Source organism: Stegostoma tigrinum, chromosome 25 (assembly GCF_030684315.1).
Source record: "Stegostoma tigrinum isolate sSteTig4 chromosome 25, sSteTig4.hap1, whole genome shotgun sequence".
NCBI lineage: Eukaryota > Metazoa > Chordata > Chondrichthyes > Orectolobiformes > Stegostomatidae > Stegostoma > Stegostoma tigrinum.
The window spans coordinates 16,173,041-16,190,087 of NC_081378.1; the positions used below are offsets into that span (position 1 = coordinate 16,173,041).

General features: G+C 43.2%; 1 long non-coding RNA gene across 5 annotated transcripts in view; it reads right to left on the reverse strand.

Annotated features, from left to right (window-relative positions):
- LOC125463183 (uncharacterized) overlaps nt 1-9,110 on the reverse strand; it is a 42,977-nt gene extending 33,867 nt beyond the window's left edge. The window contains exons 1-3 of one of the 5 annotated variants that reach the window (XR_007249775.2): nt 9,010-9,110; nt 8,344-8,482; nt 6,216-6,410 (exon numbers count right to left, since the gene is read on the reverse strand). This is a non-coding gene — a long non-coding RNA (uncharacterized LOC125463183). Of the gene's footprint in view, nt 1-3,905; nt 4,230-4,304; nt 5,721-6,215; nt 6,411-8,343; nt 8,646-9,009 lie in introns of those variants that run through there. The other 4 variants (XR_007249774.2, XR_007249779.2, XR_007249776.2 and 1 more) reach the window with 4 other exon arrangements.
- Nucleotides 9,111-17,047: the final 7,937 nt, after the last annotated feature.

Genomic DNA, 17,047 nt, shown 5'->3' on the forward strand with positions numbered 1-17,047 from the left:
ATTCTGGGATAAAGAAACCCGACATATGGCTAGGGTGGGGGAGCAGGGCCTTAGCTATTTTCTCTCTGTAACTTCTATTTCCTTTCTCCGCAGCCGCAGCCGCTGCCTAAGACCATTTCCAGTTTGTTCTTTGTGTTGTGTTTTAAATTACAGCCTTCCAGCATCCGCAGTATGCCGCTGGCTTTGGCAGTGGGTGCGGTGAGGTGTGGAAAGAGTTAAGGGTTTTTTTTGTCAATCCACTTTTGAAAATCTCCTCAACGCTGCAGAATGCGTGCTGTTGTTAATCTCAACTCGATCAGATTACCGCACCCGGCTCCTGCACACAGGCCGAGTTATTCTGGGAGAGAAGTGATGCAGAGGAGGAGGGGCGGAGGCGAATGGGTGACAGGCGGGTGAGGGCGGGAGTTCAGGGAAAGATGTGCTGACGGAGAAGGACATTTGTCGGCTTTAGATCAGACGACAGTTTCCTTTCTTCATTACAGTTCGCGTCCCTGAACTGCCTGAGAGAAAACTAGGGCTCGCTCCCCCCTCAACATGAAACTATCCACCTTCAGTTTCTATTCTATTGTGAGCCTTTGTTTTAACAATTCATTTTTTGAACGCTGCTGGTTCAACAAGTGAGTTCCAGAATAAATGGGAAAAAACCCACATTAAAAGTGCGACAATCACCAGATAACCTCGTTGTATTGGCCAGCGTCAAACTAACATTCATTGTTTTAATGCATTCGTTGCCGCCTATATTTTGCATTTTAAATCGCACTGCTTTCTGACGACCTGATTCTTAATAAACCATTTTAATCCAATAAACTTGCTTTTCTTTTGTTTTCTCCATCAATATCCTATCGATACAGGTAGTAGCTAGATCGAAGATCTGCGGAACATATTAGTAATTTCCAACATGTGAGCTTTGTGTTTAAGTTGACTCTACCCTGACTATGTAGAGGGTCTCAGCCCTTCCGCGAACCGGCTGCGATGAGCAATGACGTTAAAGTATTAAAAAAACTAAAATAAAATAATGCCGAGCGGATTTCAGGGATTAATCCTTCGTGAAGGTAAACAGGCGCAGACTACAAAAGCTGACATTGTTCGTATCGGCAAAAGTAACAGACCAATACTCCATGACCCCGAGGATAATCAGAGAGAGAGTGAAAGAGAGACACCGAGAGAAATAGAGACATAGTGAGCTGGAGGAGTGAGAGAGTAGGGGAAGAATGATACAGAGTGAATTAGGGAGCTACTGTGGGAGGAAGCTTTGTTAATTTCGGGAAACGATAGTATTAAGCCAGATTGATGAACTAAATTCCTGTCTCTTCATGACCACATAAATTCTCTAAATGAAATCGTTACTGTGGTACATTAAATAAAATTATTACGTTGACTATAGCACACATACCAGAACAGATATAATGCAGGTGAGATATTACTAGATATTGGTCAATAGATAGAAATATTAACATACTATAAAACGTCCGAAAACAATTGACACACAATGAATTGCTCTAGAATACTGTTCAAATTGCTGTATTGATGTAAAATGGAGATTTCAAAGTGACACAAATAACCCACTGTTTAAAAGCCCAACAATGCAAACGGAATTCGGGCGCACCTGATTTAAATTGTTCAATACCAAAGGAATATTATAGACCGATATTGATAAGAAAGTGTCGATCACTACTGGGGAGTAACTGAGAGTGGAATTACAAATCGAAATGCCTCAGTTACAGATATTTCCGTATGACATATTGAGCATGGTACATTTCCAAAACGAAACGCTTTCTTTGTCTGTGATATCGAACAGTGTCTTGTATGCGTGACCTGACAAATTTTATATTGTGTCTGATAAATTGTCCTACGTATGCAACTTTGGTCTGGATTTATTAAGCCTTCGATATAAATTTCACACAAATATGGTCTTTTTTGGGGTGACATTGTGCTGTTATTCGTGATAAAGTGGCCTGATAGCGCAGAATTATTGAGGGTGCGGGAGTGGGGGGTGGATACAGGAGCTGAATGAGAGGAGATATATTATCTGAAAGAGAAGGAAATGATGCAGTCTTTCTTAAGTCTGAATTTTACACCAGTTCATACGAAATAACCTCAATAGGTTTGGAAACATCTGTGGTGGCAAAATCTTTGAAATTGTACTCTACATTTTATATTCTCATCCAATAATCTTGGCATTTTAATATTCACAAAACAGAGGCGTTTTGCCACAGTCAGGTATCATCAACCCGGCTGCACAGAGCCTCCCTTTGTTTCCTGGTTTCAAATTCTTTTTTAAGTAACTTTGCTTTTTTTTCATAAATAAAGATACCAATATGCGAACGTCTCGAGGAGAGATCTCGCAGGTCTTTCAAATTAAGAAGCCAAATTAATGGCGAAAAAATTCTGCAGAATCTGCATCAATCAATAAACCTTACCAACACGCATGTAAAGTAAGATAGACTGAGAATTTAATTAGCACCAATCAAAAATTGAGTGAATCCAAATGCTTGGATTAGCAAAAAAAACTACTCAAGGATTCTCCTCCCATTTAAATTATTTTAGTTTAAGTTACCTGGTACTTAATTTTCTCCTTATTAAATTACTATTTTAGAACCCTGGCTAAGTTTTAACTCTTGAATAATTCAAATCTTGTTAGACAAAGACTCGAAATTCTCAATGGCGTGTAAATATATATGTGTGTATTTAAATCGAGAATTATCATTGACCTTTCCAAGTCTATATTTTACATTGAAAATTATCAGTGGCCTATGTACCTGCATTTTACTTTGATAATAACCAATGGTCTATATACTTCTATACTTTGAAAATGATCAGTGATCAGTGTGTATTTATATTTTATTTAGAAAAGTATCAATGGCCTGCATATTTCTATATTTTACATTGACAATTGTCAATGGCCTGTAATATTTTCTATATTTTACATTGACAATTATCAATGGACTATATATTTCTATATTTTACATGGGTAGTTATCAATGGCCTGTAAAATTATCAATAGCCTGAATATTTCTATTGTACGTTCACTTGCAACACTATATAGAAATTTGTTCATTTAAAATGTCTGCATCTCTGGAAAAAAACAAGGAAAAGTGGGAGAACGAAGGGTCAATCTCAACTCCAGCCCGGTGCTGATCTTATTGCCGCCTCCTCCTCGACACACTGTCTCAGTCAGATCCCTTTCTGATTTACTTTTTAACGGAGGTTCCTTTCGATTGTACTTACTAAATTCAGGTCATAAACGTATGCAAATAGCATGAGGCTGAAAAGGGAAGGAGTGGTGTGGAGGTGGGGGTGGAGGAGGGGGGGCGCTGTGGCGCGCCATGGGTTTGGATAATTTTGACGAAATGAGCAGCTTGCGAATAGAATTCATGTGCAAAATTCATAACCGGCGACGACAAACGAATAATCCGGGGGAGAATTTTCAGAAGAAAATCAAACAAAAACAAAGCCGACCGGTTTCGAACGTTACCGCCTGAAAAGACTCGGTAATGAGTGAGCCCTGCGGCTGTAGTGAAATCCTACGCGCTGCGAGAATTTCTTAATTCAGCTACAAATAAAAAAAATGCTGTAAATGTGGAGATAAAATACCTCCACGATCTGGATGATTCAGCAGTATCGGGCGTTCTTATCCTATCCGTTCAGTCTATGATCGCGTGGGATAGTCTGCAATCTGAGATTCACAACTCAATCGGTTCATACTCCCGTTTCATACAAACGACCCGAATCGTTGGAAGGACACAAAACGGGTTTCTCACACATTCTGAACCTTCACCCGCAAAGTCACCACTGGTCCATCGGAAATATACGGCTTCCAAAAACGTAAGGCAGAATCTATAATTCCCTCCGAAAATGCCGAGTAAGCAACAATAAAGATTCCCTCCTGCTGAGGTTAGACTTACCTGGAGTGCGCGGTGGGAGCCTCGCCATTTTCCGGCCATGTTCTCATTCGGATCTGGGAGCCGAATCTGCCTCAAGGGGAGTTTGTTTCTTTCTGAAAAGGTATTTCGTGACACCGAATCGGGCCGGCAAGACTGAACCAGCTCTCCCTCTCTCTTTGAACGCCGCTCAGAAACCTCTGAGAGTGCTCGGAGCCCCCTCCAAAGCATCTACGTGAAATTCTTCCACAGGGACTCGGAGCCCTTGACCCTCTGGAGTGTCTGCAACATTTATTTGAGTAGAGACTCTTTCCAACGTCTCCCAACTGCAGATCCTATACTCCAACCTCCCACTACCACCACCAAACCAACCCCCCCCCCCCCCCAAACTTCCCACCTCCCGGCTCGGCTGTTTGAAGCTACCTGTTTCATCGACAGCACCGCCAGACAAAGGAACGAGTCAAGAGCGGTCGCTGTAACATGCCTTCCGTGATACCGGATCGCAAATCTGCTCAACAGACTGTCTCTTGTCCCTGTACCGTCAGGAACGGGAGCCGCTGGCTCTGTCTGTCCGCCTTCTGCTGGGGTCTGCCCCAGTCCTCCTCACCATCTCCTTCTTTACCTCTCTCTATCTTTCTCATTCTCTCTCTCTCACGAATTAACCGAACTAAACAAGTCCAAGGTGGGGATTCGCTCGCAAAGACAGTAAACATCTTCCCTTTTTCTTTCATTCAGCGGTAATCTTATCTCACCCTCTCTTTCTTGCTCTCCAATGTCACTGACTCTGCAATCTCTCCAGGTGAGTTTTAAGGTGGCTCAGAGATGAACCAAGCTCACCTTAAGAAGCGCAGGCACATACCATTCCTCGCAACGAGCCCGGATCTACCATCAGGCCTGGGCAGTGAGGGAGGAGTTATGGGTGGGGGGTGCGCTGAGATGGTTCATTTTAGAAATACCTTTCTGCAAAATTATACAAGAGCAAGCGGGCCGGTTCACAAAGCAACATGTTAATGAGAGTAGCTTGTTGACGGAGATCCTCTGGTGTAAAAGCACTGCTGTGTTTTCACTGGCTGGGGAGGATATGCGGTCATGGTGCTGCTAGGGGGTTGAGTTCCCTACTGACACACCTACCTGTTCCTGCCGCAGGCCGCTGTGATCACTGTCTGCGGTTAGAACTCTCTCCCAGGCTAACCCTCCTCTCGCTGTTTTCTCCCTGTCTCCTCTCTCGCCCTCCTCCTCCCCTGTCAGTCCCCAGCTTGCTCACTGCCGATTCAAGCGCAGAGAGTCACCAAGCTTTTACAAAGTACTCTCTGCTCTGTGTGAGCGATGAGGAAGCCAGACGCTCATACAGGACAGACAGCTGCAGTCCTCCGCTCCCTGCCAGCTGGGGGATGGGATTAGTATTACCTGGTCTGTTCGACTGACATCTTAAACCGCGGTCTAATGATAGCCAGTTGACATTTTTAAGTAAACGGGAATGCTGCCGGCTCCACTCCCTACCTCCCAAATACACACTTTTCACGGCTCTGCATGGCCTCCCCGAGTCTCTTCCTTGCCACGGGCATTTCATTGAAATCTAGTATCTAATCGCGTTCTGCACTTTGTCAATGTTTTGCTGACGTTCCCAATCTCTGTCTCCCAGTGTCTCAAAATCTCTCTCTGAGCCTCTTATCCCTCTCCGCCTTTCTCATTGTTTCTCTCCCTCTGTCGTTTTCGTTTGTCACTCTGTTGTCCCCCATCTCTCCTTCTCTATCTATCTCTCCGTCTGATGGCTCACCCCACAGTCTCACGCTCTCTCTTTGGTCATCCTCAACTGAGCCATTGAAATTGAAGTTCAATTTTAAACGAATATCCCACCCCAGCCCCGCCCTAGCACATGCGCTAATGAGACATATACCGATCTTGGAGCTAACGCCTGCTGTACACGCTGAAATATGTGTTGCAATTATATTTTACAAACAAACACTTCTAAAATGTTCCAACAGGCAATTTTAACTAATACTGCCAGCTTTGCAGCTCATTGTAACCCGGATTCTCAATTCGGTGTTCTACTCCTGATTCATTAGTGGTGACTTTTTAAACCTATTTTGTCAATTCTTCATAAAATTTCCAATTTGACTTTATTGTCCAAACTCGCCCTCTCACAGGTGATTAATTCCATGGTAATAAAATTCGCTAAATCGCACTGTACCTCTCCGCCGTCCATTAGCTCTTCCTATGTGTGCATCTATCTGCATGTGTGGGTCTGTCTGTCTGTAAATGTGAATGTGCATCTCAATTGTGCAAATGTGCCTTTCCATATGAATGTCCGTGATTGTGCGAATCACATCTGACCTGTTCAGTAATCCATTCAGCATTATCTTCTAGTTTTGCTTCCAAGCCTGGGCGTCTCTCACGTCCTCCGTTCTCGGTGCTTCCCCCGCTTGTCTAACAATTCCGAAAGATCGGATGTCATGGTGCAGATGAATTTCCTCGCGCCTCCTCTGTGTTGCCTCGTCCAGGCTGCAGCCGCCAGCCCTCGTCGTCATCCTGGAACCACAGGCAAGCCTCTGCTTTAGAGTCTCCCTTCCGTTTGCACAGGTAACAATTTCAGACACGCATTCTTTACACGTAATTATACATCTGCTCACAAAGCAGAAACCGATAGAGCTGTTCCGGACTAACGGCTCTCTAGATGCAGTTTACCACTGAGGTGAGGGTAAGGGATTCAACCAGTGGTGAATGCAGTTTTAACAAGCGCTGTACAGCATATATTTACTGTCAATTTAACCATCGCCCTCCAAATCTTTCCAAAACCAGGCTGAATTAGACGAAAACAAATTTATGTTCATGCGATTTGATTTTTTAAAATGAACTCAAATAACTACACAGTCTGTTCGGTAAAAAGAGGATGGCATAGAAATTGCTGGAGAAACTCAGCAGCATCTGTGGAGAGAGAAACTGAATTAAGTTTTGAGTCTACTGTGGCTCTTCTTCAGAGCTCTGAAGAAGCAAGAGTTATATTGGACTTGATACATTAACCCTTTTTCGGTCAACAGACACTGCCAGACCTGCTGAGTTTCTACCAGACCGTCTGTGTTTATTTCAGATTTCCAGCAACCCCCGACTTTGCTTTTAATTAATAAAGAGATGTGCGATTGACGAGTTTTACATCAGGGATTAAGAGGAGCTTAATAAATGGGACTGGGGTGACAAGGATAATGACACGAATGCTTTGCTAAGTTCATTTAGTGGAACACTCAGATTGGCCAAGGTCACTTTCATTGATATCAGTTCTTTATTCCCAGATATTTCTGAGTAACTCATTTCCAATTCTCAGAAGGCGAAGATGGAGTTGTTGAGAGCATGTTTTTTGGCTGATTAACCTAGGATACTGGCCAATCACATTGACACCACCTTGCTCTAATCTTGTTAACTTTCCAATTTCTTGTGAAATAATTAAAGATCTTGGGATAGCAGACTTGTATCATTCAAGTAATCTGAAATATTACGCACAGGTGAGGCAAGGGATCTGGATTTGTACTTCGCACATTAAACGCATCTGTACCTGCTACCACCTCCTTTTAAACACATCCAGGGCGAGTTAAACCACAGTCTCAGGCCTGCCAACCGCTTTTTTTTGAATAAGAGAAAGTTCTGCAGTAAATATGAATTGAGGGTAGGGATATAAAATAGTATATTTAGCACACTATAGGGGTCGAGCTTGTAGGTGACATCAGGTTAATTAATAATACAAATAAAATACAAGATTATTTTATTTGCAATTATTGAATGAATCTGTAATAATTTTGTTTATTTACAGAGAGTTTGGTCACCAATCAGTTTTTCTTTCTGATCGTCTCATCCCCGCAGCCCCCTCCCCCCATCCAATCGATAAAACTGTTTAAATCCAGTTACACATCCCTGCTCATGGACTTCGCTTGTTATCTGGTCCATAGACCCTTTTTAAAAAAAAGAATTGTTCAAGGGATGTGGGCGTCACGGGCTAGGCCAGCATTTATTGCCCATCGCGAAGTTATCCCCTCTCCGTCCACGAATCGATTTCGAGCCAGTTACCCATTCTCTGATGATAAACCGGTTTGAACCCAGTTACCTATTCTGTTTACTGTAATCAGAATCAACCTCCTATTAATCAGAAAGATAGTAATAATCATTCTTGACCAAAAATTCTTTGCAACATTTGTTGCGAATAAAATTAACGATAAAAATTAACGTGTCCCTATTAAAGTTCGTGCATTAATTCTATTAGTTTTGAATTTAGCATCTGGTTGATGCATATTGCAATCGCTATCGGCGGGACGGCAATTTGTTTTGCTCTAAACGGCGACCCAGCTTTCCTTGTTAAAAACGGTGTGAAAACGTGACTCAGGGAGCAACAGCGTGGAATGACAAATGTAGGTCACCAAACTCTCCCTCCCTATCTCCTTCCGATCTCGATATTTTAACTCACTCTAGCGCCTACCTGAGCATCCAGACCAGTTATCTGCCCTCCAGGCCAAACTCTCTTCCTCCTGGTTGGACCGTCTGTCCTTGGCCAAGGCCCTGAATCGGGATTCGTGGGCGCCAGACGATTTCGTTCCTTGGAATTCTGTCTCTGCTCACTGTAAAACCGAACGGAATGGCAAAGTATTGGCGAAGCATCGACTACCCACCTCCCCATTTACTTCTCAGAAAATAACTACAAACTAAATAACAAAATGAAGCAAATGGAGCTCGGGGAGTGGTGGGAGGTGAGTTGAGAGTGAGGCAGGCGAAGAGTGGAGGTCAGGCACAGGAGCAGGTTTGATCTTCTCTGCCAAATTGGCACTCCCTTTATACCAGTACAGCTACCCAGTCTGCCCTCTTGTGAGTCGGCTTGTTTTGCCCGCTCTCGCTTACCTGCTGTTGACAATGACTCAGATACGTTTAGAAGCCCCTTTTCCATATTTGATGAAGTATCTGAACTTGATCCTGTCTCTCTATCCCCCACAAGCCCCTCCCAACCAACAAGGCCTCCCTGTCTTTTCAATCTATTCCCTCGTTTCACCAAACCCGGGCCGGGCTCCCTGGGAAAGGAATCCAGCCAGACCTCATTGTTTCGTGCCCACGTGCGTTGGTGCCGGACAGTGTTGCACGAAAGGCGACCCACCTGAACCTGATCCAGCACTGAAAGCTGAACCTGCGGTCTTCACAACTAGGAGATTGGGCTCCAGCTCCTGATCAATATTTAACAGGGCCGGATTAAACTCCCACTTTACACCGCTAGGCTGCGTGTGAAGTCCCCAGCCTCGGCTATGCGCTATCATTACCAGGTGTGACGCTATCTCGCCTGTCTGGCATTTTTCTCGTCCGGTCACCCTAACCGAACCTAGTGGAACAACGAGGATGCAGTGAATTAAATACAACCTCCAGTGGTTAACACCTACTGGGCACGGTGATTATAATGTTTCCATGTGCCCGCTCGAGGCTGTTTCAGCCCCTGTGTGTTCTTGCGTTGGATCATTTAAGTCCAATGATCTCGCTGCCTGGAAATGAGACTGACCCAGTCTCACACAAACCCCAACTCTGCAGCAAGTAATAGATGAAATACAACTTTTTTAAAAAAGAAGTTTGTGTATCACATTGACATTATAAGTGATTCATACAGGGGAAAGGAAGCTGGAAAATTTCATCAGGTCAGACAGCCTCTCAGGATTGAGAGTTCATGTTTCAGTACGCTGACTTCCTAACGGGACATGATACAAATCCTGCGCCAATTCTGTTCGCTGCAGTTTGAAACAACTTAACGGGTGTTTCCTGATGAGTGCTTGAGTGTCTATGATCCTGTGTGTGTGTGCGCCTGTATGCATACATGCCCGTGTAGGGAGGTGAGTGTCTAAAGGTGCCTGAATGGGGAATGAATGGTTATTATATAGATATCCCCGAGTGAGGGTCTCTCTGCGTTTGCATGAGTATACTGTATGGGTACAGCACAGATCCATGAATACGCTTCTTTGTGTAACAGTAGAGATGGCCGGGTATAAATGAGCGGGCCTATGACCCTATGGACACATTATAGCTTCATTGATAAATCCCCAACCAAACCATATTTTATCGGCGACAGAATAGGCAGCTCCACTTTCCTCGCTTCCTGTTGTTGTCGAGGTAATCCAGTTAATGTAATTGTCAGAGATGTGTTCTTTACTCAGAGTAGTAAGGGCATGGAATGCCCAGCCTGCAACAGTAGTAGACTCGCCAACTTTAAGGGCATTTAAATGGTCATTGGATAAACATATGGATGATAATGGAATAGTGTGGGTCAGATGGGCTTCAGATTGGTTTCACAGGTCGGCGCCACATCGAGGGCTGAAGGGCCTGTACTGCGCTGTAATGTTCTATGTTCTCTGTAATAGATTTAGGGAGACAGGAAGTGTTCAGGTCCCGGCTTTTGAAATTCGGGCCTGAGTTTAAATCTGGCCAAAACCACGGAGTGGAAGATTTTGTTGGCTGTAAAGATTGGGTGTGGCATCGATTCAGTCTAATTCCTCGCGGGCCTGGGCCCAAGGCACAAAAAAATCAAACAGTCCTCATTGAACACATAATTGGAAATTTCGATAAGGGTCGTGGAACCAACTTAGGGAGTAAGGGTCTGTCCTGTAACTGTCCTGGGAGGACTCGGCACTGATATTCAAACCCCGAAATGGAAAAGTATCGTGTGCCTCGAACAAGCTGCCGCAAGAATGACCCCATATACCCTTAGCCCCTGAAAGACCAAAAATCTGCCTCAGGGTTTAGTGCTCAGTAGTGGAGCATCTTCTGAGACAGACAGTTCCCGACACTGAATGATGGCCCCCAATCCCCGGATTATATGCCTATGTTCCAGATGCCTCAGCGAGAGGAATCAATCTCATTGTCTACCCTGTCAGACCCCTATAGAAATGTGCATCTTTCAATGAGATCACATCTCAAGAAAGATGGGGAATTTAACCATAGCTTTCTTGTTAAAATAAGCGTTCGCTGGTTCATTACAACAGAAAGTGCTGGAGAATCTCAACAGGCCTGGCAGCATTAGTGGAGAGAAGTTAACGTTTCGAATCCTGCCTGACTCCTTCAGTCTGGACTGTCATCATTTCGGATTTCCAGCATCCACAGTGTTTTGCTTTGATTTCGCTGTACGCCTTTGTCCTATCAGTTACTGGATAAACAACACAGGATTCAGCCAACACTGCCCAGACCAACAACTTTCAAGATGAACTGCAAAAAGTACTACGTCAATTGAGAACTCAGCACAACCAACGATTAAATCAAAACAAACCAACAGATTGCTTATTTAAGCATGATGCAATTTATAATTTGCTACTCACTTCAACGTCTAATTGATTTTTCAGGACGATTACTCTATGCCTGTAAAGTACTTTCCCATTTTAAAGCTGATTTTGAAAAAAATAACGTTCATATTTGGAGATATCCATTTTGAGAAAAGGGCGCTCTGAAGGAAAAAACTGGACTGAGTGAGTTAGCAAACCGTGAGCGGTGCTGATGTGGATGTAGCTTCCAAACAAATCGATCGAAAATTTCATTCACCTCATAAAACATAAAATGACCATTCCCTGTTTATTTTCTCATTAACTCGTTAATAGAGGAAATATACCAACGTGAACAACAGAATTTTCTTTCTAAAACGTTTATTATTTTTTAAAATTCCTGTAATACTGAGTCAGGAATGAGAAACTCAGCAACCCTACCTCTAACTATGATGTTATTAACCATTGTACAGAAATGTGTAAAATATCAAACATTTGGGAGATTTGCTGGTTTCTGGTTATCTCGTAACCTTTTGCATCTATGATGGACAATCTTTAATAAATCTGTCCCTTCGCACGTGAAGTCGGTAGACTGCATGGGAGTTTCACAAATTCGCAAGCATAAATTTCAAACACGGGTACCATAATTTCTTCTGCCGTTCTGCATTTAAGGTAATAACAACGGTTCCATCCCGAAGTGGATCGATTTGTATCAAATAAATAACCCTCTGCTTCTCAGCTAACATCTCGTTCAATTTAAAATTATCCCAGTTACAAGTAGAAGTGAAAGGAAAATTGCTGGCTTTACATTGGGAAAGGTGGGGAAACAGTTAATGGCGTTATTTTTATAAGCTCCCTCGCTTTTAAATTTGAATGCTTATGCCTCTACTTTCGGTGCAGAATGATGCTCGGATTGTTTCAAAAATGGTTCACCTCTTTGCCCGGCATCCTTTGTTTCAATATCAACACAATGTCGTTTATGATCCGGATACCGATCCCATAAGCAGGGACCAATGCAAGCAGCTCTCAGTTAACGGAGCGCTCCTGGTCCCATCCCTCCCACAGCCCTCACATAACGAAAGCTCGCAGCTCTATTGTGATTTTTTGGCTTTTGAATACAATGGAACGAAATATTACAGGGATGGAGACGGATTAGAATCGAGGGCTGCAGTGAGGCTAGGTCCTGATTCAGCCTATCGCGCTCTGGGAATGATCCCAGACTGACACAATAGATTTCTTTTTAAAGCTCAAGAGAAACTTTGTAGTTTAATGGTCTCTTTTATTTTGTCCCGAGACACAGTTTATGCATATCCTCTGCGCCATTGTTTTTTCACGTTTAATCAGCGCACAGTGATTCTGCTGTTTCTGCATTTACCAATTGGGAGTGAGGAACAAAGTCATCAAAGAGACTGTACTCAGAGAGACTGTTGTCATCCTTTCATAATGCTTACATCAACTTTAAATTGAAACAAAAATGAAAAAGACACGAACCTGTCAATAAATCATCCCCATTCTCGCATCTGTGCCCCAAAAATGGCAAAATACTGCGGATGCTGGAAATCTGAATCAAACACAGAGAATGCTGGAGAAATCCAGCAGGGTCTTTGGAGAGAGAAACAGAGTTTGTTTCGAGCGTTCGTACAAATCCTGACTGTGGATTCGGAGTCTAGTTTGATGGGATAATCCCCTCTTGCCACCCTTAAATGCATCTCTGCAAACGGAAGCACCTGTAAAAAATGAAGTATTCCCCGAATGGGTCGAGTCGGCGGCGGACAGAGTCACTTCGTTCCACATATTTTTGAAGCGGAGTGTCGCTTCAGATGCTTGCTTAACTTATCCCTAACGATGAGTTGCTCAGCATGAAGCTAGCCTGCTTCGTGTATGCGCATCCCATGTTAATGTTATGATTCCCTGTCAACATCACCGCCTGCATGTGAAGAGGGCACTCAGGCAAAGGTAGAGTGATAATTTACAACTGATATTTTCCCCCACAGACCGTGCTGACTCTGAAAAATAATTTACAACTGATATTTTCCCCCACAGACCGTGCTGACTCTGAAAAATACCATCATTGTATGTCAGCGTACCATTCTTGTCGAGAGATGGATAGATCATTGCGGTACCTGCTGTTAGTCCACTCAATCTGTCTCGACAACAGATAACTAACTCCCCTTCAGCCCCTTTGCTTTCTGATTAAGATCGTAACTTGGCCCCAACTTCTCTCAGAGCTAACCAGTCTCCTCTGAAGACGCTTCAGTTGTTGGGGTGATTCATAGACTTTATTTTTAAAAATCTGTTCGCCTGACAAGAGAAAGTGGCCAATGCCGTGGCGCAGGTTTTGATACTTCACATCTGTACATGTTACTGACGAAAAGACCCTTCTTCCAAATTCAACCCGTTTCCCTCACTCCATTCTGTTGTGTATCGCCAGCGTCATTGAATTTTAAGCGCCCACCCCACCTCATTCCGAACAGCCTGCATTTACATTTTAAAAGATCCTTTGACAAAGATCAAATTGTGTCTAAAATAAATGTTCGACAAAAATAGAAGTTGCAGGAAAAGCTGAGCAGGTCTGGCAGTGTCTGTGGAGAGAATCAGAATTAACGTTTCGGTCGAGTGACCCTCAGAACAAATAAATGTTTAATTTCAATTGCTTTAAATTGAGCAGCAAATAAAAATAATGCTAGAGAAACTCAGCAGATCCGTAGGGAGAGAAACAGAGTTCACGTTTGTCCAAAGATTCTTCTTCGAAACTGATGGTCTCCATGCTGTCGAAGTTCAGAGGCTTCCGTGGTGTTGCTGGTCAGAATGTAGCTGATGCGGTTTGGGAGATGTTGGCTGTGGTTCCGTGAATAATATTTTCAACTCCGACCCGTGAAATCCCGCTTCAGAGACTTGAACACCATAAGACCATAAGACATAGGAGTGGAAGTAAGGCCATTCAGCCCATCAAGTCCACTCCGCCATTTAAATCATGGCTGATGAGCATTTCAACTCCACTTCCCTGCACTCTCCCCGTAGCCCTTGATTCCTTTTGAGATCAAGAATTTGTCGATCTCTGCCTTGAAGGCATCTAACGTCCCGGCCTCCACTGCACTCTGCGGCAATGAATTCCACAAGCCCATCACTCTCTGGCTGAAGAAATGTTGTCTCATTTCAGTTTTAAATTTACCCCCTCTAATTTTAAGGCTGTGCCCACGGGTCCTAGTCTTCCTGCCTAACGGAAACAACTTCTTAGCGTCCAACCATTCTAAACCATACATTATCTTGTAAACACCAACACTAGGCTGACAGTCCAGAACCATCCTTCTCGGCGATGTTGCATTGACCTCGGAGGCAGTATCCAGGGATTTCCCATCATTATTTAGCCCTCAGCCAACATCACTAAATTAGATTATCTGGTCATTATAACACTTTTTGTTTTAAATTTGGAATTTGCTGTGCCTACGTTGATTGCTTCATTTCCTACATTACAGTGGGAGCAACACTTTGAAGATATTGACTGTAATGAAACAGTTTTGGGCATCAGAACTTTTCTAAAATTAAAATTGCACTAATATTGCTTTACAACATTTTAGGACACCTCAAAATACTTTGCAGTCAAGGAAGTTGTTTTGTAATGTGTTTACTTTTGGTGTCCAGGTCAACAGCTGCCTCTCAAGGTGTACTCAGTCTCTCCAATAAATCTACAGGCATTATCTCCCATCTCCCCTCGCCCACATAAATATCTAAATGTTTACCCCACTATCCATGCAAAATCCTGTCCGTACTTCAATTTCCTTTTATCTTATGTGCGTTCTGGTCGCCCAAATCCATGCTTATTGCTCCCCCCAAAAAAAATCAATATTTGAATCTCTCCAATCAGGTTTCCACTCTATCACAACACTGAAACTTATTGAACTTCCAAATTACGTTTCTGTGACTGTGACAACACTAAACTATCCCATTTCATCATTCTTAACTTGTCTGTAGCTGTTGATGTGGTTGACCACAATATCTCCCACTTATCCACTGTCATCAAGTGACATAAGACAGCACACATTTGGTTCCAATTTTATCTATCTAATCAGAACTAGATCATCACTTGCAACTGTTTCTCTTCCCATTCCTCCACCATTATCTCTGAAGTCCACAAAGATCCATCCTTGGAAACTGCTTATTTATCACCTGTTGTTTCTCAGAACCCTATCCAAAGGCACAATGTTCTCATACATACATCCAACTCTACCTGACTGCCATCCTCTTCAACTCTTCTGCTATTGAACAGACTGCCTACCCTATATCCAGTACTGGATAAGTAGAAATTTCCTTTAATTAAATGTTGGAAAGACTGAAACCATTGTCTTTGGTCTCTATCAAAACACTTCTGCGTCAGTGACACCATGTCTCTCCTGAGGTTGAACCTTAAAATTTATAACGTGTGTTTCATGTTTGACTCCAAGATGAGCTTGAACTTACATGTTTGCACCATCACTAAGACATCTTGTTTCCATCTTTATAACATCACCTGACTTTATGTCTACTACAGTTCATTTGTTGCTGAAACCAATATTCCCTCTAAGCTACACAACCACATTACCTCCAGGAAGGCCCACACACATCAACTATCATTGCGGCAGCATGACTCCATCTTCCAGGTGACACTGCTGGACTGGAGCTTGGAGATCCACGCAGGAGGAAGAAAAATTTAGGAAACATTTGCTGAAACTCTCTTCAATTCTTTTGTTAACATCAAACTTAACTATTGCAATGCATTCCTGATCAGACCCCCACAGTTCACCCTCTGTATTTTTTTTTCTCTATTCATTTGTGGGATGTGGCTGTCGCTGGCTGCATTTCTTGCTCATCCTTAGTTGGTGAACTAGTTTTTGATCAATATTTATCCCTCAAGTTTAGGTGATCATTTTCACATTGCCATTTGGAAGGAGCTTGCTGTTCACAAATGGGCTACCATGTTTCTACATTGCATCCTCAATGTATCTTCATACAGCATAATTAATGCAAAAATAATACAATGGCAGTTCTCAGGTGGCACTGTGGCTCAGTGGTTAGGGCTGCTGCCTCACAGATCCAGGGGCCTGGGTTCAATTCCAGTCTTTGGTTACTGTCTGTGTGGAGTTTGCATGTTCTGCGAGTGTTTTGTCCAGGTCCTCCTGTTTCCTCCTGCGATTCAAAGTTGTACACATTAGGTGGATTGGTCTCAATAAATTGCTCAGTGGCCAGGGATGTGTAGGTTAGGTGGATTAGCCAATGGAAATGCAGGGTTAAAGGGATGGAGCAGGGGATGCTCTTTGGAGAGTCAGTGTGGGCATGTTGGGCTGAATGGCCTGTTTCAACACTGTGGAGATTCCATGAAAATTCTACGATACGAAGTGAAATTTGACACTGAATCAGGGTAAGGTAACTATGAAAAACGGGTAAAAGGTGACACAGAAGGATTGGCTTTAAAGACCATCTCAAAGGAGGAAAGAGAGGTAGACAGCCAAAAGGGTTTAGGGAAGGAATTTTAAGAGCTTAGGGCTGAGGCAACTGAATGCGGAGCTGCCAGTAGATAAGTGATTAAAATCAGAGCTGCTATAGAAGTTTGAATTAGCTGAGTGCAAAATACATTGGAGGGTCATGTGGTTATGGGAAATTAGACCTAAGGAGGGGTGCCATGGAGGGAACTTGAAAACATCAGTCTGGATTTTAAACACACCAATGTATGTCAGTGAACACATGAGTGATGGGCAAAGGGGACTTGGTGGAAAGACATGGATAACAGAAGTTTGCAAGACCTCCTTCACTGTTGCTGGGTCAAAATCCTGGAATTCCCTCCCTAACTGCATGTGGGTCAACTCACAGCAGGTGCACTGCAACGGTCCAGGAAGGCAGCTCACCTTGCTCTTTATTTGCAGCTGTGTG